The sequence below is a fragment of the Bos javanicus genome, chromosome 16, assembly GCF_032452875.1.
Source record: "Bos javanicus breed banteng chromosome 16, ARS-OSU_banteng_1.0, whole genome shotgun sequence".
In the NCBI taxonomy this organism is placed as follows: domain Eukaryota; kingdom Metazoa; phylum Chordata; class Mammalia; order Artiodactyla; family Bovidae; genus Bos; species Bos javanicus.
In genome coordinates, this window is record NC_083883.1 from 10,161,192 (window position 1) to 10,179,389 (window position 18,198).

Here is an 18,198-nt window from a genome sequence, read left to right on the forward strand (position 1 = left end):
ATAAAATATTAAAGTACTCAAGAAATACCAAAGCTTTCTCAGAATTGTATCCTGTCAATTATATACTTTTATTTTGATTAAATGAATGAGATAAAACTAAACATAAGTGAATAGTTTCAACACTTCTTTATATCTCATTTCTTAAAAATACTGATAATTAGTGGGAAAGACTTAATATGCTAATCTCATTCTGTCTGCCTGCCTTTTTTGTCAGTAGCTAAGAGTATGGAGATTTTGAGTTAAATTTCCATATTACAGTGAGAATAGTAGATACTTCCTTTTCTGTGTTTGATGTTAATTTTAATTTTGTATATGACACAGAGACACGACAACCTTATAGTATGTTCAAACAACATTAAAATTATTTGTTATATTACTGAAGTACAAAGGTAGTTAATGCCACAAAGACAGTCATCAAGACAGTATGGTACTGGCACAAAGACAGAAATATAGATCAATGGAACAAAATAGAAAGCCCAGAGATAAATCCACGCACATATGGACACCTTGTCTTTGACAAAGGAGGCAAGAATATACAATGGATTAAAGACAATCTCTTTAACAAGTGGTGCTGGGAAAACTGGTCAACCACTTGTAAAAGAATGAAACTAGAACACTTTCTAACACCATACGCAAAAATAAACTCAAAATGGATTAAAGATCTAAACATAAGACCAGAAACTATAAAACTCCTAGAGGAGAACATAGGCAAAACACTCTACATACACTCGACATACATCACAGCAGGATCCTCTATGACCCACCTCCCAGAATATTGGAAATAAAAGCAAAAAAGAAACAAATGGGACCTAATTAAACTTAAAAGCTTCTGCACAACAAAGGAAACTATAAGCAAGGTGAAAAAACAGCCTTCAGAATGGGAGAAAATAATAGCAAATGAAGCAACTGACAAACAACTAATCTCAAAAATATACAAGCAACTCCTACAGCTCAATTCCAGAAAAATAAATGACCCAATCAAAAAATGGGCCAAAGAACTAAATAGACATTTCTCCAAAGAAGACATACAGATGGCTAACAAACACATGAAAAGATGCTCAACATCACTCATTATCAGAGAAATGCAAATCAAAACCACTATGAGATACCATTTCACACCAGTCAGAATGGCTGCGATCCAAAAGTCTACAAGCAATAAATGCTGGACAGGGTGTGGAGAAAAGGGAACCCTCTTACACTGTTGGTGGGAATGCAAACTAGTACAGCCACTATGGAGAACAGTGTGGAGATTCCTTAAAAAACTGGAAATAGAACTGCCTTATGATCCAGCAATCCCACTGCTGGGCATACACACTGAGGAAACCAGAAGGCAAAGAGACACGTGTACCCCAGTGTTCATCGAAGCACTGTTTATAATAGCCAGGACATGGAAGCAACCTAGATGTCCATCAGCAGAGGAATGGATAAGAAAGCAGTGGTACATATACACAATGGAGTATTACTTAGCCATTAAAAAGAATACATTTGAATCAGTTCTAGTGAGGTGGATGAAACTGGAGCCTATTATACAGAGTGAAGTAAGCCGGAAAGAAAAACACCAGTACAGTACACTAACACATATGTATGGAATTTAGAAAGATGGTAACAATAACCCTGTATACGAGACAGCAAAAGAGACACTGATGTATAGAACAGTCTTATGGACTCTGTGGGAGAGGGAGAGGGTAGGGAGATTTGAGAGAATGGCATTGAAACATGTAGAATATCATGTATGAAACGAGTCGCCAGTCCAGGTTCAATGCCCGATACTGGATGCTTGGCGCTGGTGCACTGGGACGACCCAGAGGGATGGTTTGGGGAGGGAGGAGGGAGGAGGGTTCACGATGGGGAACACATGTATACCTGTGGTGGATTCATTTCAACATTTGGCAAAACCAATACAATATTGTAAAGTTTAAAAATAAAATAAAATTAAAAAAAAAATGAATCAAGAAGGAAAATGAACAGGAAATTATTTCACTTTTTTTTTTAATTACACAAGCAGCATTTGTATATGAGCCTGAAGTATTTATGCATGTTAGCAAGTGACATCTCATCTTTAAAGAGGAAGATTTACACTAAGCTAGAAATCTTTTTCTTGTAATAAAACCTGCAATTGCTTAATTAAGTTACAAAATGCAATTCTAAGCCTTACATGGTATCAGACCATTGTGCTGGCTTGAAAATATTTGTCATAAATTTAGGTTTTGGAAATAGACTTGATATGATGATGTCTATCACATTTAACCGAGAATGCAATGGCACCCTACTCCAGTACTCTTGCCTGGAAAATCCCATTGATGGAGGACCCTGGTAGGCTGCAGTCCATGGGGTAACTAAGAGTCAGACACAACTGAGCGATTTCACTTTAACTTTTCACTTCCATGCATTGGAGAAGGAAATGGCAACCCTCTCCAGTGTTCTTGCCTGGAGAATCCCAGGGACGGGGCAGCCTGGTGGGCTGCCGTCTACGGGGTCACACAGAGTCAGATATGACTGAAGCGACTTAGCAGCAGCAGCAATCACATTTAAAAGTATCCTGTATCTTCTGTCCTCAAAAATAAATATTTTTAATTGCATTGTCACTGTATTTTCTCACCACTAAAATAAAGCTCTTCACGTTTATGAGGATTTTCCCTCTCTCATTAGTAAGTACTTTGTATATCTCTTAAGATAATAAACAAATATGCATCATTTTCTCTATCTTTGAAACGTTTTAATGACAAAGTTAGTGCACACTGCAGAAATCATATATATAATTTCTTATGTGCATGGATTATATATATATATATATATATATATATATATATATGCCATGACTACAATTGCAAGGTTTATTTTGACTTTAATTTTGTGTGATTTAAGAATGACTTCATAAAGATGATTCACCTAAACACACAGGAATGCACTGGGATATCTGAATCATTAAAAATGAATTAGGATTATTTATCATGTGAATATAGTAATATCTTTAAAGAGTGGGACATAGTTTGAATCGTTTTCCATGCTTCCAAAATTCTCCAGAGTGGTTGCAGAAAGTGTATCTTTGAAGAATAGAGGAAATATGCCTTGTTTCATAGAATGACAAAGGAAAGAAAAATCACTGCCTAGCCTGCTGATTTTCTCATTCTGGCTCTGGAGCAAAAAACCACAGGAACAAGGAATTTGCATGGTTTGACAGTTTAGCAGGGCTGATTCATCAATAAACACCTTGACAAAAGGATAACTGCAGATTTTTTAACTCAGTCATGGGCAGTGATTTTCTTCCCTTCAGAAAATCTGAGATATCAAAAAAAGCAGCATCTGTCTCCTTTTAGAAAACACTGCTGTGATTGTCTCTCTCAGTGAACCCACAGGACAAAAATATTTCAAAAAGCATTTGGTTAAAACTACTGCAAACATATTTTGTAAAGTTTTTTGAAAATGGGTAAATTATCTAAATGACATAGGAGATGGTTAAATTATTACTTTTGCCAAATAATATATATTCATATTTCTAAGTATGTTCAAGATATAAATTCATGATAGTTTTGTCTTTCTGAGTATTTCCTTCGTGATAACTTTCACAATATACTTCATGATAACTTTTGGATACATTAGTGCTATGCTAACCAACGGCTTTTTGGAATATGTTTGTCCTGTGAGTTCATTTGGAGAGAAAATCATAGCAGTGTTTTCCAAACTGCTTTTTCATTTGTCTTTTCTTTTCAGTTCTCTTGTAGATTCTCCTGATCCAATCGCTCATCATGTCTAAACTGTTGAGAACTTCATTGTGACTTCAAAGCATACACTTTCTCATTTGCAATCCATATATTTCAATAAAAATTATCGGTTATATATAATTTGGGTATAAATCCTCATTTACAGGTTCACACCTCTTACTTAGGTACAATTACTAATAGTGCCATATTTCATTCGGAAAGTATCCCAGTTTTATGGGTAAATTATATGGTCACCCTCATTCAAAATCAAGTATATAACTCCCAGACTAAATTTCTGAAATTCCACCACATTTTTTCCAAGTGCAAAATCTGCAATTATATTCACTAGTTTGAGTGGGTTTTTCTTTTGCATATTGCATTACATATAAGAGAAATATTTAAATCATTCTGATTTTAAAGTATCTTCCCATTCACCAGTATTTGTTGGTGGTAACTCAATAAAACTAGACTAAGCTTCCACATATTTAAAGGACTATTTATTCACTAAATAATCCTTAAATCTTTCCTCATTTGTAGCTTTGATTCTCTGAAGTAGACATACAACAGTGTGGTTGTCAGGAATTCATCTGAAATCTTTATACCACTTTCCACCATCGTAGTGATTTCATTTAAGCCTGTGCCACTATGATGCTTATATCTGTGCTTCTGATTTCTTTTAGAGTATTTATTTTCTCTTAAATTTTATTTAGACAAAAAATTTTAAATGTAAGAAATGAATCGCCAGTCCAGGTTCGATGCAGGATACAGGATGTGTGGGGCTGGTGTACTGGGATGACCCAGAGGGATGCTAGAGGGAGGGAGGTGGGAGGGGGATTCAGGATGGGGAACATGTGTACACTCGTGGCGGATTCATGTTGATGTATGGCAAAACCAATACAATATTGTAAAGTTTATAAAAAAAAAAAAAGAAAAGAAGAAGAAAAGAAAAGAGGATACCAAATAGAAACAACCATATTCTTATCATCCAGAATTGAAAAGCTTAATAATACTTGTTTCCTTCAAGTAACTATTTAAGGCTATAAGGTAAAATATTATAGAAACATTTGAAGTAAACTTTGACCAATTTTTAATTATTTTTACTTCACTTCATCCTCAAATGATCTTTAATATTCTTCTCAAAAAAAAAAAAACTAAAATAAATCTGGGGTATAAATTCATTTTTAATGTATGTGTATCTAGATAGAATATATAACATTACATAACTGAGATTTTTTAAGATTTTTTTTTAATGAGGACATTTTTAAACTCTTTTTGAATTTGTTACAATATTGCTTCTGTTTTATGTTTTGGTTTCTTAGCCACGAGACATGTGGGATCCTAGCTTCTCAACCAGGGGTTGAATCTGCACCTCCTACATTGGAAGATGAACTGAGCTTTTATGACTGTTTCCAAAATACAGTTGAGGAAATGTGCCCTTTCTACTCACAATGTACTTTTGAGCTGTATCTTTAGTTGATGGATGCTGGAGCTGGCTAGTGTTGGCTTGAAAAAGCTCATTGATTGATTTTCACATCAGTAGCCTGAAATCAGCCACAGCTTATTTACAACGTGGTAATGGCAAAACACTATGAACCAGGACTTTATTTTTTTATGAACTGACTATATTTCTCATGTATCTCATTTTTCATTTGACTATTATGCTTTTTATAAACTTGCTAAGTTCAATGAGCTGCTGCTTTATACATGGAATGGTTTTCCTTTCTTTCATCTCTCTCTTGCTCTCCCTCTCTCACTTGGCATCATACATAATGTCACCTTGTATATTCTCCTGGAAACTTGAACAGGAAGTGAAACTGCTGAATTCCTGAGTGTGCTTCTTGGGTTTCAACCTGACTGCAGCTAAAGCAGCATAGGTACACTGGTTCTCATTTCTCTCCTCCTTGACAAAGCCTGACATTTTTCAGCTTCCTGTATTCTGATAATCTTATGGGTGAAATAGTATATCATTTTTGTTCCTTTCTATTTCTCTTATAAGTTTGATCTCTTCATTCAGTTATTTTAAATGTTTTTCTTAAAAAAAATAAATAAATAAATGTTTTTCTTCTGTTGCATGGAAGAAAAAAACGTTCCTAGTGTAAGAATGGAGAAGGCAATGGCAACCCACTCCAGTACTCTTGCCTGGAAAATCCCATGGGCGGAGGAGCCTGGTGGGCTGCAGTCCATGGGGTCGCTACAAGTCGGACACGACTGAGCGACTTCACTTTCAATTTTCACTTTCCTGCATTGGAGAAGGAAATGGCAACCCACTCCAGTGTTCTTGCCTGGAGAATCCCAGGGACAGGGGAGCCTGGTGGGCTGCTGTCTATGGGGTCGCACAAAGTTGGACACGACTGAAGCGACTTGGCAGCAGCAGCAGTGTAAGAATAGTTTCATTTTCTTTAAGTGTATAAACCTTAGCTGTTCCCTTCCAGGATTAAAACAATTGCTTGCAATCAAGAAACATGCTTTTAGTTTAGCTTTGATTTTCATCAAGAGATGGTGCTAGTACGCGAATTTCATTTCTCTTATCCACTCTCTGTGTCAGTGATTTATCCCTTCATCGTCTACTTATTCATTCAATGAACATATAATGAGAACTTTCTATGTCAGGCACTATTCTAGATTCCAGGGATTTAACTAAGAACGACAAAAAAAGCGAAAATAGACTGAATGAAGCTTCCAGTTTTGTAGTGGAAATCTATCTAGAAGTAAGATGTATCAGAAAAAATGCTTTGTATTATAATGGTGAGGATTTTAAGAGGAACATAAAGTGGGAACAAAGTCACTAGGCAGGGCTATAATTTTAAATTGAATGGCCCAAGGAAGGTCTCACAACAAAGGTTACATTTGGGCAAAGCCTGGAAGGATACAAGTGAGCAAATCATACAACTGATTTAGTACCTGCTAAAAGGCAATGGCACCCCACTCCAGTACTCTTGCCTGGAAAATCCCATGGACGGAGGAGCCTGGTAGGCTGCAGACCATGGGGTCTCGAAGAGTCGGACACGACTGAGCGACTTCACTTTCACTTTTCCCTATCATGCATTGGAGAAGGAAATGGCAAATCACTCCAGTGTTCTTGCCTGGAGAATCCCAGGGACAGGAGAGCCTGGTGTGCCGCCGTCTATGGGGGTCGCACAGAGTCAGACACGACTGAAGCGACTTAGCAGCAGCAATATAAGAATTAGAATTCTTGGAGAAGGAAATGGCAACCCACTCCAGTATCCTTGCCTGGAGAATCCCCAGGGACAGAGAAGCCTGGTGTGCTACAGTCCATAGGGTCGCAAGAGTGGACACGACTTAGCAACTAAACCACCACCACCACAATATAAGAATGATCAGCAAGTTCAAAGGCATTGTTTGCAAAATCTAGTAGAAATTTCAGCAGTGATAGTACAATAGCTCCCTTTTAAGATGAAAGGGAAAAATAAGTCATAAAAAACAAAATGACTTCAAAGAGAACAAAAACCTATCCCTCTGGAGACTTATTCATCATTACTATGGACATATTTAGAAAAAACAAAAATCCCTTTGTGCCCAAGCCCACCTTTCTACTTCATATTGTTTTACCAATAGATGATTCCTTTAGATGGATGCAGCTATTATGATAAAACTAGTGTAAAATTAAAATATAATTTTAGTCCATGCTGGTTAAAGTCAAATGGAATATAAACCGTTATTCTTTCAGAAAGTATTACTGCAGGCATTTTCACCCATGCCAACCAATCTTCTGGTTTGCCATTAATAGACATTTATTAGGGACATTTATATACAAATAAAAATATGAGAAATTAAACTCCTCAAACTGTTGTTACAATAAGGGAAAAGGAAAATTCCTTTCCCTCTGCATATCTCCATGTTCCTCTCATTTCTGATCACTTAGTGAATTTGCTCAGTCTTGTCTGACTCTGTGTGACCCCGTGGACTGTAGCCTTCCAGGCTCCTCCATCCATGGGATTTTCCAGGCAAAAATACTGGAGTGGGTTGCCATTTACTTCTGCAGGAGATCTTCCTGACCCAGGGATCAAACCCGGGTCTCCTGCTTTGCAGGCAGACTCTTTACCATCTTAGCCATCAGGGAAGCACCTATCTAAATGTTTGGACCTTGTTTTTCCCAAATCTCTGAGAATAATTGTCCAAAGGTAAGCATGTCAAGGAAATGAGGATTCTCTGAATTGACCTTATACTCAGAAGACTCAGAAGCCAAATATCCTTGCCCATAATTCTGTTCTGAATGCATAACTTCATTTGGTGAAAATGACCTTCTCCTAAGTGCATCTAGTCATTGGGTCTGTGTCTGGAAAACCTAATTTGTACTAGAGTTTTCTGGGTTCTTAGTGCTCTTCTTGCTGCTGCTTCTTTAGTTGTGTGGCTCCATTCCTACCAATAAAATGTGACAAAGGTCTGTCTAGTCAGAGCTATGATTTTTCCAGTAGTCATGTATGGATGTGAGAGTTGGACCATAAAGAAACCTGAGCGCTAAGAATTGATGCTTTTGATCTGTGGTGTTGGAAGACTCCCTTGGACTGCAAGGGGATCCAACCAGTCCATTCTAAAGGAAATCAGTCCTGAATATTCATTGGAAGGCCTGATGCTGAAATTCCAATACTTTGGCCATCTGATGTGAAGAACTGATTCATTTCAAAAGACCCAGGGCTGGTGCACTGGGATGACCCAGAGGGATGGTATGGGGTGGGTGGTGGGAGGGGGGTTCAGGATGGGGAACACATGTACACCTGTGGCGGATTCATGTTGATGTATGGCAAAACCAATACAATATTGTAAAGTAAAAAAAATAATAATAATAAAAAAATTTAAAAAAAAAAGAAAAATTGAAGGTGGGACTAGAAGGGGACAACAGAGGATGAGATGGTTGGATGGCATCACCAACTCTACAGACATGAGTTTGAATAAGCTCCAGGAGTTGGCAATGGACAGGAAGGCCTGGTGTGCTGCAGTCCATTGGGTTGCAAAGAATTGGACACAACTGAGCGACTGAACTGAACTGACTGAACTGAAGGTACTCCTGTTGGTTGCATGGGCTTCCCTGATGGCTGAGTGGTGAAGAATCCACATGCTAGTTCAACAGATGCTGATTCAATCCCTGGGTCAGGAAGATCTCCTGGAAAGGTAAAAGGCAACCCACTCCAGTATTCTTGCTTGGGAAATCCCATGAACAGAGGAGCTTGGTGGGCTACAGTCCAAGGGGTTGCAAGAGTCAGACACAACATAGCAACTAAAAAACAACTGGTTGCTTGAGTTTTTACCTGCTGACCAGCCTTCACCTCTACTGTAATACCTCCAGATAAACAAAACAACTACTAGCAAGAGTTCTACTGTCTGGTATCTTACTTTCCAACAGATGGTCTTGACCCTAAACATATTATTTCCCCATACCCTGAGACTCATCTAATTTTCAGGACATGGAGCTATTTTTGCCCTCCTTAGATCACATACAAGATATTATACCATCAGTGGTACAAATGAACATATTTACAAAACAGAAATAGAGCCACAGATGTAGAATACCAACATGGTTATTAGAGGGGAAGTGGAGAGAGGGATAAATTGAGAGACTGGAATTGACATATACACACTACTAAATATAAGAGAGATAAATAATAAAGCCCTACTGTATAGTACAGGGACATTTACTCAATACTCTAACAATCTACATGGAAGTGTGAAGTGTTAGTCGTTCAGTTGTGCCCAACTCTTTGTGACCCCATGGACTGCAGCCCACCAGACTCCTCTGTCCATGAGATTTTCCAAGCAAGGATATTGGACTGGGTTGCCATTTTCTTCTCCAGGGGATCTTCCCGAACCAGGGATCAAACTCAGGTCTCCTGCACTACAGGCAGATTCTTTACCAACTAAAATCTACAAGGAAAAATGAATCTATAAAAGAGTGTATATATGTATAGGTATGACTAATTCACTTTGCTGTACTGCAGAAAATAACACATTGTAAATTGACTATATCCCAATAAAAATTTCTTAAAATATTATACTGTCATCCTATAAATACAGCATATATAAATTTAAAGGATATAGTAAACATTAAATATGATTCATAAGGTTTATTTGTATATTTACCTTTACAAATAAAAATATTATATTAGTTAATCTATAGGTCTGTTTTGAGTGTATATAGCACTGGTTGATTCTATATGAGACTGTAGCCCATTTTAGATTGCAAATAATATGGTTTATGAAATAAAGCATATACACTAGAGATAATGAAAGAGAAATATAAATAAGCATATAATTTTGCAATTATGAATGCATTAATTGACTCCTTATTATGTATTCAATATTCTTCTGAGTTTTGAGGTGACTACAAATAAAAGAATTATTCATCAAGGAGCTTAGGAGAAAGATAGCAATCAAACAGGTTCAGAATGGTGAGTAAATTGATACGCCTAGATGTACTCATATACCTAGAAGACTTTGAACAGGGAAAGGTTAGGAAGCCTTCCATGGGTAAGAGTATCAAAGCTAATACAGAAAGATTTAAGGCAAAGAGGATTTCAGGCAGAGAATGTGCAAAAAACTGATGGTGCTAAGTTCATGTATAAATTCTACAAATACTGAAGACATGATGCTCATTCAATCTTACCTTCTAGATCAGCTCAGACATTAATCAGTTACACAACTTTGGGAAAGTTGGTTGAACATTTTGAAACTGACGTTATTCAACCACAAAAAGAAGTGATTAGACTCAGCTGTCTCTTCAATTCTTTCCAGTCCTCTGTGGTTCACTTTTTCATAAACAAGGAGAGAAAAACAAATATTAATGAAATGGAGAAGCACCCTATGGTCCTTGCCCCCATTCCCTCTATCTGTCTTCTGTCTGTGGAAAAACTTTAGCCAAAGACTAAGTTTAATCAGAGAAATGAGAACATGCAGAAACAAAGGAAACTAGTCAAATAATAATCAAATAATAATAGCTTAGTCATTAAGCAAAGGACATTTAGTTTCTTCTCAAAGGCTACAGATAATATTCTGAGCCATATTGTGTGAGCTATCTTCTAGATATTAAAACCCCCACCAGGTGGAATGAGTTAACTACACAATGACCAGACTGTAGCCATGGCATAAGCTGCCACAGTTACAGGAATTGGCCTTGGAGAAATGGAAACAAACCAGCTCTGGGACTGAGAATTAACTGTACCTAAAACAATGAAGATGATGCTGGTCAGATTACTAGTTTCAAGATGACTATCAGAGCTGCCTGTGCTCGTTCTGCACATAGCTCTCTCCCTCTGTCTATAAACACTCTTGCCCACTGACTGTCCAGGGTGGAGGGTGGAGGAGTCAGCCTTTGGATGGGCATTCTCCTTCCCACACTGGTTGACAGCATTCAGAATAAAACCTTTCTTTGCCACCAACCTGGCCTCTTTATTGGCCTTTGAGAGACAAGCAGCCAGACTTTGTTTGGTCACATTGGGCTAATGAAATTAATTTTAGCCTCTATCTTGACCTTAGATAACCAGACACAACTATAATGAAAGTCTCCTGGTTCTGCATTCACCTCTCAGTTTCTGAAAAAAAAAAAAAAATATATATATATATAAAAGAAAATAAAGCTTTCTTTGCGATACTCTCCATGATCCCAAAGTCTGCTTTAATCTTTCCACCCTCGAGTCTGTGTGGGTTTCATTCCCAATCTCCGTAAGTCATTTCTCACACTCTCGCTTGCACTAAAGTCATTTTCAAACAGGTCTTTATTTTCCTAGAGAAGATTAGACACTTCCCTTGAGTACATTACTAAGGGCCTGACTCACCTTACACCTTGTTTGAAAAAAAAAAAAAAAGTTCTAAACAGTGCTTTTAGAATAATGGTGAACTGTTACCAGACCAAACCTATGCACAGCAAAGCCACTCTAATGACACTGGGTTGCAGTGAAGGAGAGTGCAGATCTATTTTGTGGCACCAAGCAAGAAGCACAAGGCAGCTAGCACCAGAAAAAAAAAAAAAAAAACTTTCCTAAGCAGCTCAGCAAAGCACTTATAAAGGCCACGTAGGAGAGGAATGTCCCAGAGCACATCATCAGCTCATGCACAGTTCTCTGGTTGGTTGATGGTGAGGAGATAAGGTTGTTGTCATAGGTGTTAACTGTATCAGTACTTAGGAGGTGCCACTAAGTCTGGGGGCTTGTGATCAAGTAGTTAATTTCTTCCATCTGGTGATAGTTTTAACCACTGTAAAACAACTCTGAAAGTATGTATCACATGCCATTATCTGGGTACTTCAGAGAGAAACTAAAGCAGAGGATATGGGGCAGGGTCTGTCTCCAGAAGCACCCAGAGGGTCCTGCTTATATACACTACTTCATAATACATTTATAATTAATCATTTAACAAAAAGTGAATTATAATATATACTCAATATAAAATGTATCTTTAAAAAAGCAAAATAACACTTGTTTCATCGATGATTTAATAAGATTTGTTAGTGCTATTTTGAAAAATGTTTTTAACTATAGATTTTTAAATTATCAAAACAACTGTCTGTAAACAGGTTCAAACAGTGTAATTACTTAACTTACATTATATGGAGTACATATTCAATACCGTTTCTGCAGTACTTCTTCAGATTAATTTTTTTCACATGAAGCATGACAATAATTTAAACCAGTTGTTTTATTGCTGCCTTATTTGCAATAAAATTCTAGGGGTCATATGAATATAGATTGGATAAATATAATTTTAAACCATTACGTGTATTCATACTAAAAGGCAGGGGATAAGAAGGAAATTTTTAATAATTATACTCTATCCATTACAAAATTTAAATTGATTTGACTTCAGGATGAAGGCTAAAAGTGTATTCAATGTATTAAAAAGCACAAATCTACACTCTATTGTTCAACACACTGTTATTACTACTAGTACATCATTTTCTCTTCAGACTTTCACTGCAGAAAGTTTTAAGAAAATGATTGCAATCAATCTTTTAATAACCTGATTGCAGTTCTTCTAAAGTTCTATTATCTATGGCTAAGGGAGTTTTAGTCATTCTTTGCCTCCGTTTTCTTATGCAAATAGATAAAGATCTTAACTAAATCACAAATTCAGTCTTTTTTTTTTTCCCCCCTCAGAGTTGTTTTCTGGCCCTCAAAATAACACTAGTAGAGAAGAAAGAGGGGCCAAAATGGTAGTAACTTACTAACCTTCTGGCTTGAACATTTTAAACTCAGATGTTTTGATACTTTTATTTCATTGTAAGTCTAGGTAGTGTTTATTGTAAGTACTTGTTTCTGTGAAAAGAAAGACAAAGAGGAAAGAGGAGAAAAAGAGGAAAATAACTTAAAACACTAAAATGAATCATATCTTACATTTAAGATTGTTATTTAATTATTAACTAATTAGCAGTTTTAGTTTTACTTCTATCTCTCAAAAGAATGTGTTAGTTGACAAATTACTCATTTTTTTTTCTTTTTAAACCATTATTAAAAAAATTGACATATAGTTAATTACAATATTGTGTTAGTTTCAGGTATACAATAAAGTGAGTAGATATATATGCATAGATATCTGAATACAGATATTTATTTTCTGATTTTTTAATTATATGTTATAACAAGATAATGAGTTCCTTACATTCCTATACATGAACAATGAGAAGACAGAAAGAAATTAAGGAAACAGTCCCATTCACCACTGCAACAAAAATAAAAAATACAAAAGAAAGAGAAAAAACAACAAAAGAAAGAAAAAATAGGAATAAATTTACCTAAAGAAACAGAAGACCTATATATAGAAAACTATAAATCACTGATGAAAGAAATCAAAGATGGTACAAATAGATGGAGAAATATAACATGTTAATGGAACAGAAGAATCAGTATAGTGAAAATGAGTATACTACCCAAAGCAATCTATAGATTCAATGCAATCCCCGTTAAGCAACCAATGGTATTTTTCACAGAACTAGAACAAATCACTTTAAAATTTGTATGGAAATACAAAAAACCTCAAATAGCCAAATCAATGTTAAGAAAGAAGAATAGAACTGGAGGAATCAACCTGCCTGACTTTAGACTGTACTACAAAGCTATAGTCATCAAGACAGTATAGTACTGGCAAAAAGACAGAAATATAGATCAATGGAACAAAATAGAAAGCCCAGAGATAAATCCATACACCTATGGACACCTTAACGTTGGCAAAGGAAGCAAAATATAGAATGGGAAAAAGACAATCCCTTTAGCAAGCGGTGCTGGGAAAATTGGTGAATCACCTTTTATAACACCATACACAAAAATAAACTCAAAATGGATTAATGATCTAAATGTAAGATAAGAAACTATAAAACTCCTAGAGGAAAACATAGGCAGAACACATGCTGACATAAATCACAGCAAGATCTTCTATGACTCACTTCCCAGAGTAATGAAAATAAAAGCAAAAATTAAAAATTGGGACCTAATTAAAATTAAAATCTTTTGCACAGTGAAGGAAACTATAAGCAAGGTGAAAAGACAGGGTTCAGAATAGGAGAAAATAATAGCAAATGAAGCAACTGGCAAAGAATCAATCCCAAAAATATATAACCAGCTTATTTAGCTCAGTACCAGAAAAATAAATAACCCAATCAAAAAATGAGCCAAAGAACTAAACAGACATTTCTCCAAAGAAGACATACAGATGGCTAACAAATACATGAAAAGATGCTCAACATCACTCATTGTCAGAAAAATGCAAATCAAAACCACAATGAGGTACTATCTCACACAGGTCAGAATGGCTACTGTCAAAAAGTTTACAAACAATAAGTGATTGTTGGAGAGGGTGTGGAGAAAAGGGAACCCTCTTACACAGTTGGTGGGAATGCAAACTAGCACAGCCACTATGGAGAAGAGTGTGGGGATTCCTTAAAAAACTGGAAACAGAATCGCCATATGACCTAGCAATCCCACTGCTGGACATACACATTGAGGAAACCAGAGTTGAAAGAGACACATGTACCCCAATGTTCATCATAGCACTGTTTATAATAGCCAGAACATGGAAACAACCTAGATGTCCATCAGCAGATGAATGGATAAGAAAGCTGTAGTACATATACACAATGGAATATTACTCAGCTATTAAGAAGAACACATTTTAGGCAGTTCTGATGAGGTGGTTGAAACTGGAGCCTATTACACAGAGTGAAATAAGTCAGATAGAAAAACACCAATAAAGTATTTTAACATATATATATATATATATATATATATATATATAATTTAGAAAGATGGTAATGATGACCCTACATGCAAGAGAACAAAAGAGACACAGATATAAGAACAGACTTTTGGACTGTGGGAGAAGGCGAGGGTCAGATGATTTGAGAGAACAGCATTGAAATATGTATATTACCATGTGTAAAATATATCACCAGTCCAAGTTTGATGCATGAAACAGGGCACTCAAAGCTGGTGCACTGGGACAATCCAGAGGGATGAGATGGGGAGGGAGGCAGGAGAGAGTTTGGGACAGGGGGACACATATACACCTGTGACTGATTCATATCAATGTATGTAAAAAACCACAATAATATTGCAAAGTAATTAAGCTCCACTTAAATAAATTTTAAAACATTGACACATAGTTAATTTTTAGTATTGTGTTAGTTTCAGGTATACAATAAAGAGATTAGATATATGTGCATAGATACCTGAATATAGATGTTTCTTTTCAGATTATTTTCCATTGTGTTATAGCAAGATACTGAATATAGTTCCGTGTGCTATACAGTAGGTCCTTTTTTTTTTTTCTTTATTTTTAAATAAATGATATCATACTACATTTTTTTTGAGACCTAATTTATTTTATTTTCATTTTAATCCAAAATTATTTCACAGATATATGTTATGGTGCTATTATGGTGATTTTTTAACCTATCTATATAGCAGTCTTTCTTTGTCTCATAAAATAGTGCTCTCCCCACAAATTCTACTTTATCTAAAATTAATATTGATGAGTAAGTGTTAATATTTCTCTATATGCATTGATTTACTTCAATATTTATTCAGCCCCATGTTATTTTTTTCTAATATGTTATTGTTGATTCTGTTCTATTATTTAAGCTTTTTTTTTTAATCGTGTGAAGAATGACAGCTTTTACATTTGTTCTCTTTTAATATTTTTCCTCCTATCTTCTCTCATTATTTATTGAATCTTGGAGAATTTTAATGACTAAGCATTTCACTGGTCTGATTTTCAGCTCAATTCTTTTTCTATTCACTCCAAAGTGAATTTTAATTTTGTTTTGAAATTTGGGTTTTCCTATGGCACTATATTCTTATCAAGTCTCTTGTTTTGTGTCTTTACTTTCATCTTAGATTTTCTTTTCATAAATGTCTGCATTTTTTATAAGCCACATCTTGTTGCCCTCAATTGAATATAAATGATAAAAGAAAAGCAAGTTTATTTTAATCCATTCCTACTTTTTTTTTTACTTTACAATATTGTTTCGATTTTGCCATACATCAACATGAATCTGCCACAGGTATACACGTGTTCCCAATCCTGAACCCCCCTCCCACCTCCCTCCCCATACCATCCTTCTGGGTCATCCCAGTGCACCAGCCCCAAGCATCCTGTATCATGCATTGAACCTGGACTGGCGATTCGTTTCATATATGATATTATACATGTTTCAATTCCATTCTCTCAAATCATCCCACCCTTTTCCTCTTCACAGAGTCCAAAAGACTGTTCTATACATCTATGTCTCTTTTGCTGTCTTGCATACAGGGTTATCATTACCATCTTTCTAAATTCCATATATATGCATTAGTATACTGTATTGCTGTTTTTCTTTCTGGCTTACTTCACTCTGTATAATAGGCTCCAGTTTCATCCACCTCATTAGAACTGATTCAAATGTATTCTTTTTAATGGCTGAGTAGTACTCCATTGTGTATATGTACCACAGGTATATGTACCAATGAATTCTTATCCATTCATCTGCTGATGGACATATACCATTCCGGAACTTGCCTTTTTCGTTGTTGTTTTGGCTATACTACACACCCTTGCAGGATCTTAGCTTTCTGGACCAGGGATTGAACCCATGCCCTCTGCATTGGAAGCACAGATTTTTAACCACTGGGCCATCAGGGAAGTCCCTGTTTATGTATTTTATTTAGAGTAGTGTGTATCTGTCAATCCAAAATTCCTAATTTATCCCCCGGTCTGTGCTATCCCCTTTGATAACCATAAATTTGTTTCCTGTGTCTGTGAGTCTATTTTTGTTTGTAAGCAAGTTCATTTGTATCATTATTTTAGATTCCACACATAAGTGATATCATATAATATTGACAATATCACATCATATATCTGACATAATATGATAATCTCTATGTCCATCCTTGTTGCTGCAAATGGCTTTATTTCATTCTTCTTACAGCTAAAACTTTATTCCTTTTTATATATAATTAGAGACTCTTTAAGCTATAAAATATATTTTATATCTCAGTAATTTATATTATTTTCAATAATAAAAATATGTTTTAGATTTCATTAAAGAAGAAAGTAAACCAATAGGTATAATCTTTGCTATGTCTTTTATATACTGCACCTGAGCATAGTGCATTCTGAGAAGTTTTCTGAATCTTAGAGCAATTAATTGATCCCTCAACCCCCATTATCTGGTATGGCAAACCAAGTGGAAGATGTGAAGTTATCTGGGAATAAAATACTGATCATCCCTCACCTTCAAAAGTTGATGACAACTGTATAAGTTACCTTGTGTTAAAGGGATCTGAGACATTAAAACAATCTAACAACAACAAAACAACAATTCCAGTTCTAAATATTTTGTTTGTCTCTGGACTCTTCAGGGGTACTGCAGTAACCACCATGGTCCATGGGTGATTTTGTCCTCTAATTTTTATGTCACTGCTAATTAGCTTGAACTATTTTTCAAATAGTCTCTTCCAGCTTAAATATAGGAAAAACTAGCTTATTCTCTATATTTGGAATAAAATTTCCAATGACAGTTCCAAATTCATAAGCATTCTGAATGACAGATTCAAATAATTCAATATTGAATGACATGCATATATAAATAAAGATATATGTAAAATATGTCTGAAAATGTATATATATATACACACTAAGATATTATTACATACATATAAATATCACCATCTTCTTTCCCAGACACACAAGCTATGCCTTTATTATATTTATAATGTCTGTGCATTAATCTTACAAGTTTATCAGTTATGCTAACCCTCTAGATCTTGATCCATCCAGTTTAGACTTTATACATTTGGTAATTAATAATCACTTATGCACATCCAACTCGGCGACCCCATAGACTGTACACCAGACTACTCTGTCCATGGAATTCTCCAGACAAGAACAATGGAGTCAGTAGCCATTCCCTTCTCCAGGAGATCTACCCAAGCCAGGGATTGAACGTGGGCCTCCCGCATTGCAAGCAGATTCTTTACCATCTGAGGTACCAGGGAAGCTCAATCCAAGATTAAGAAGT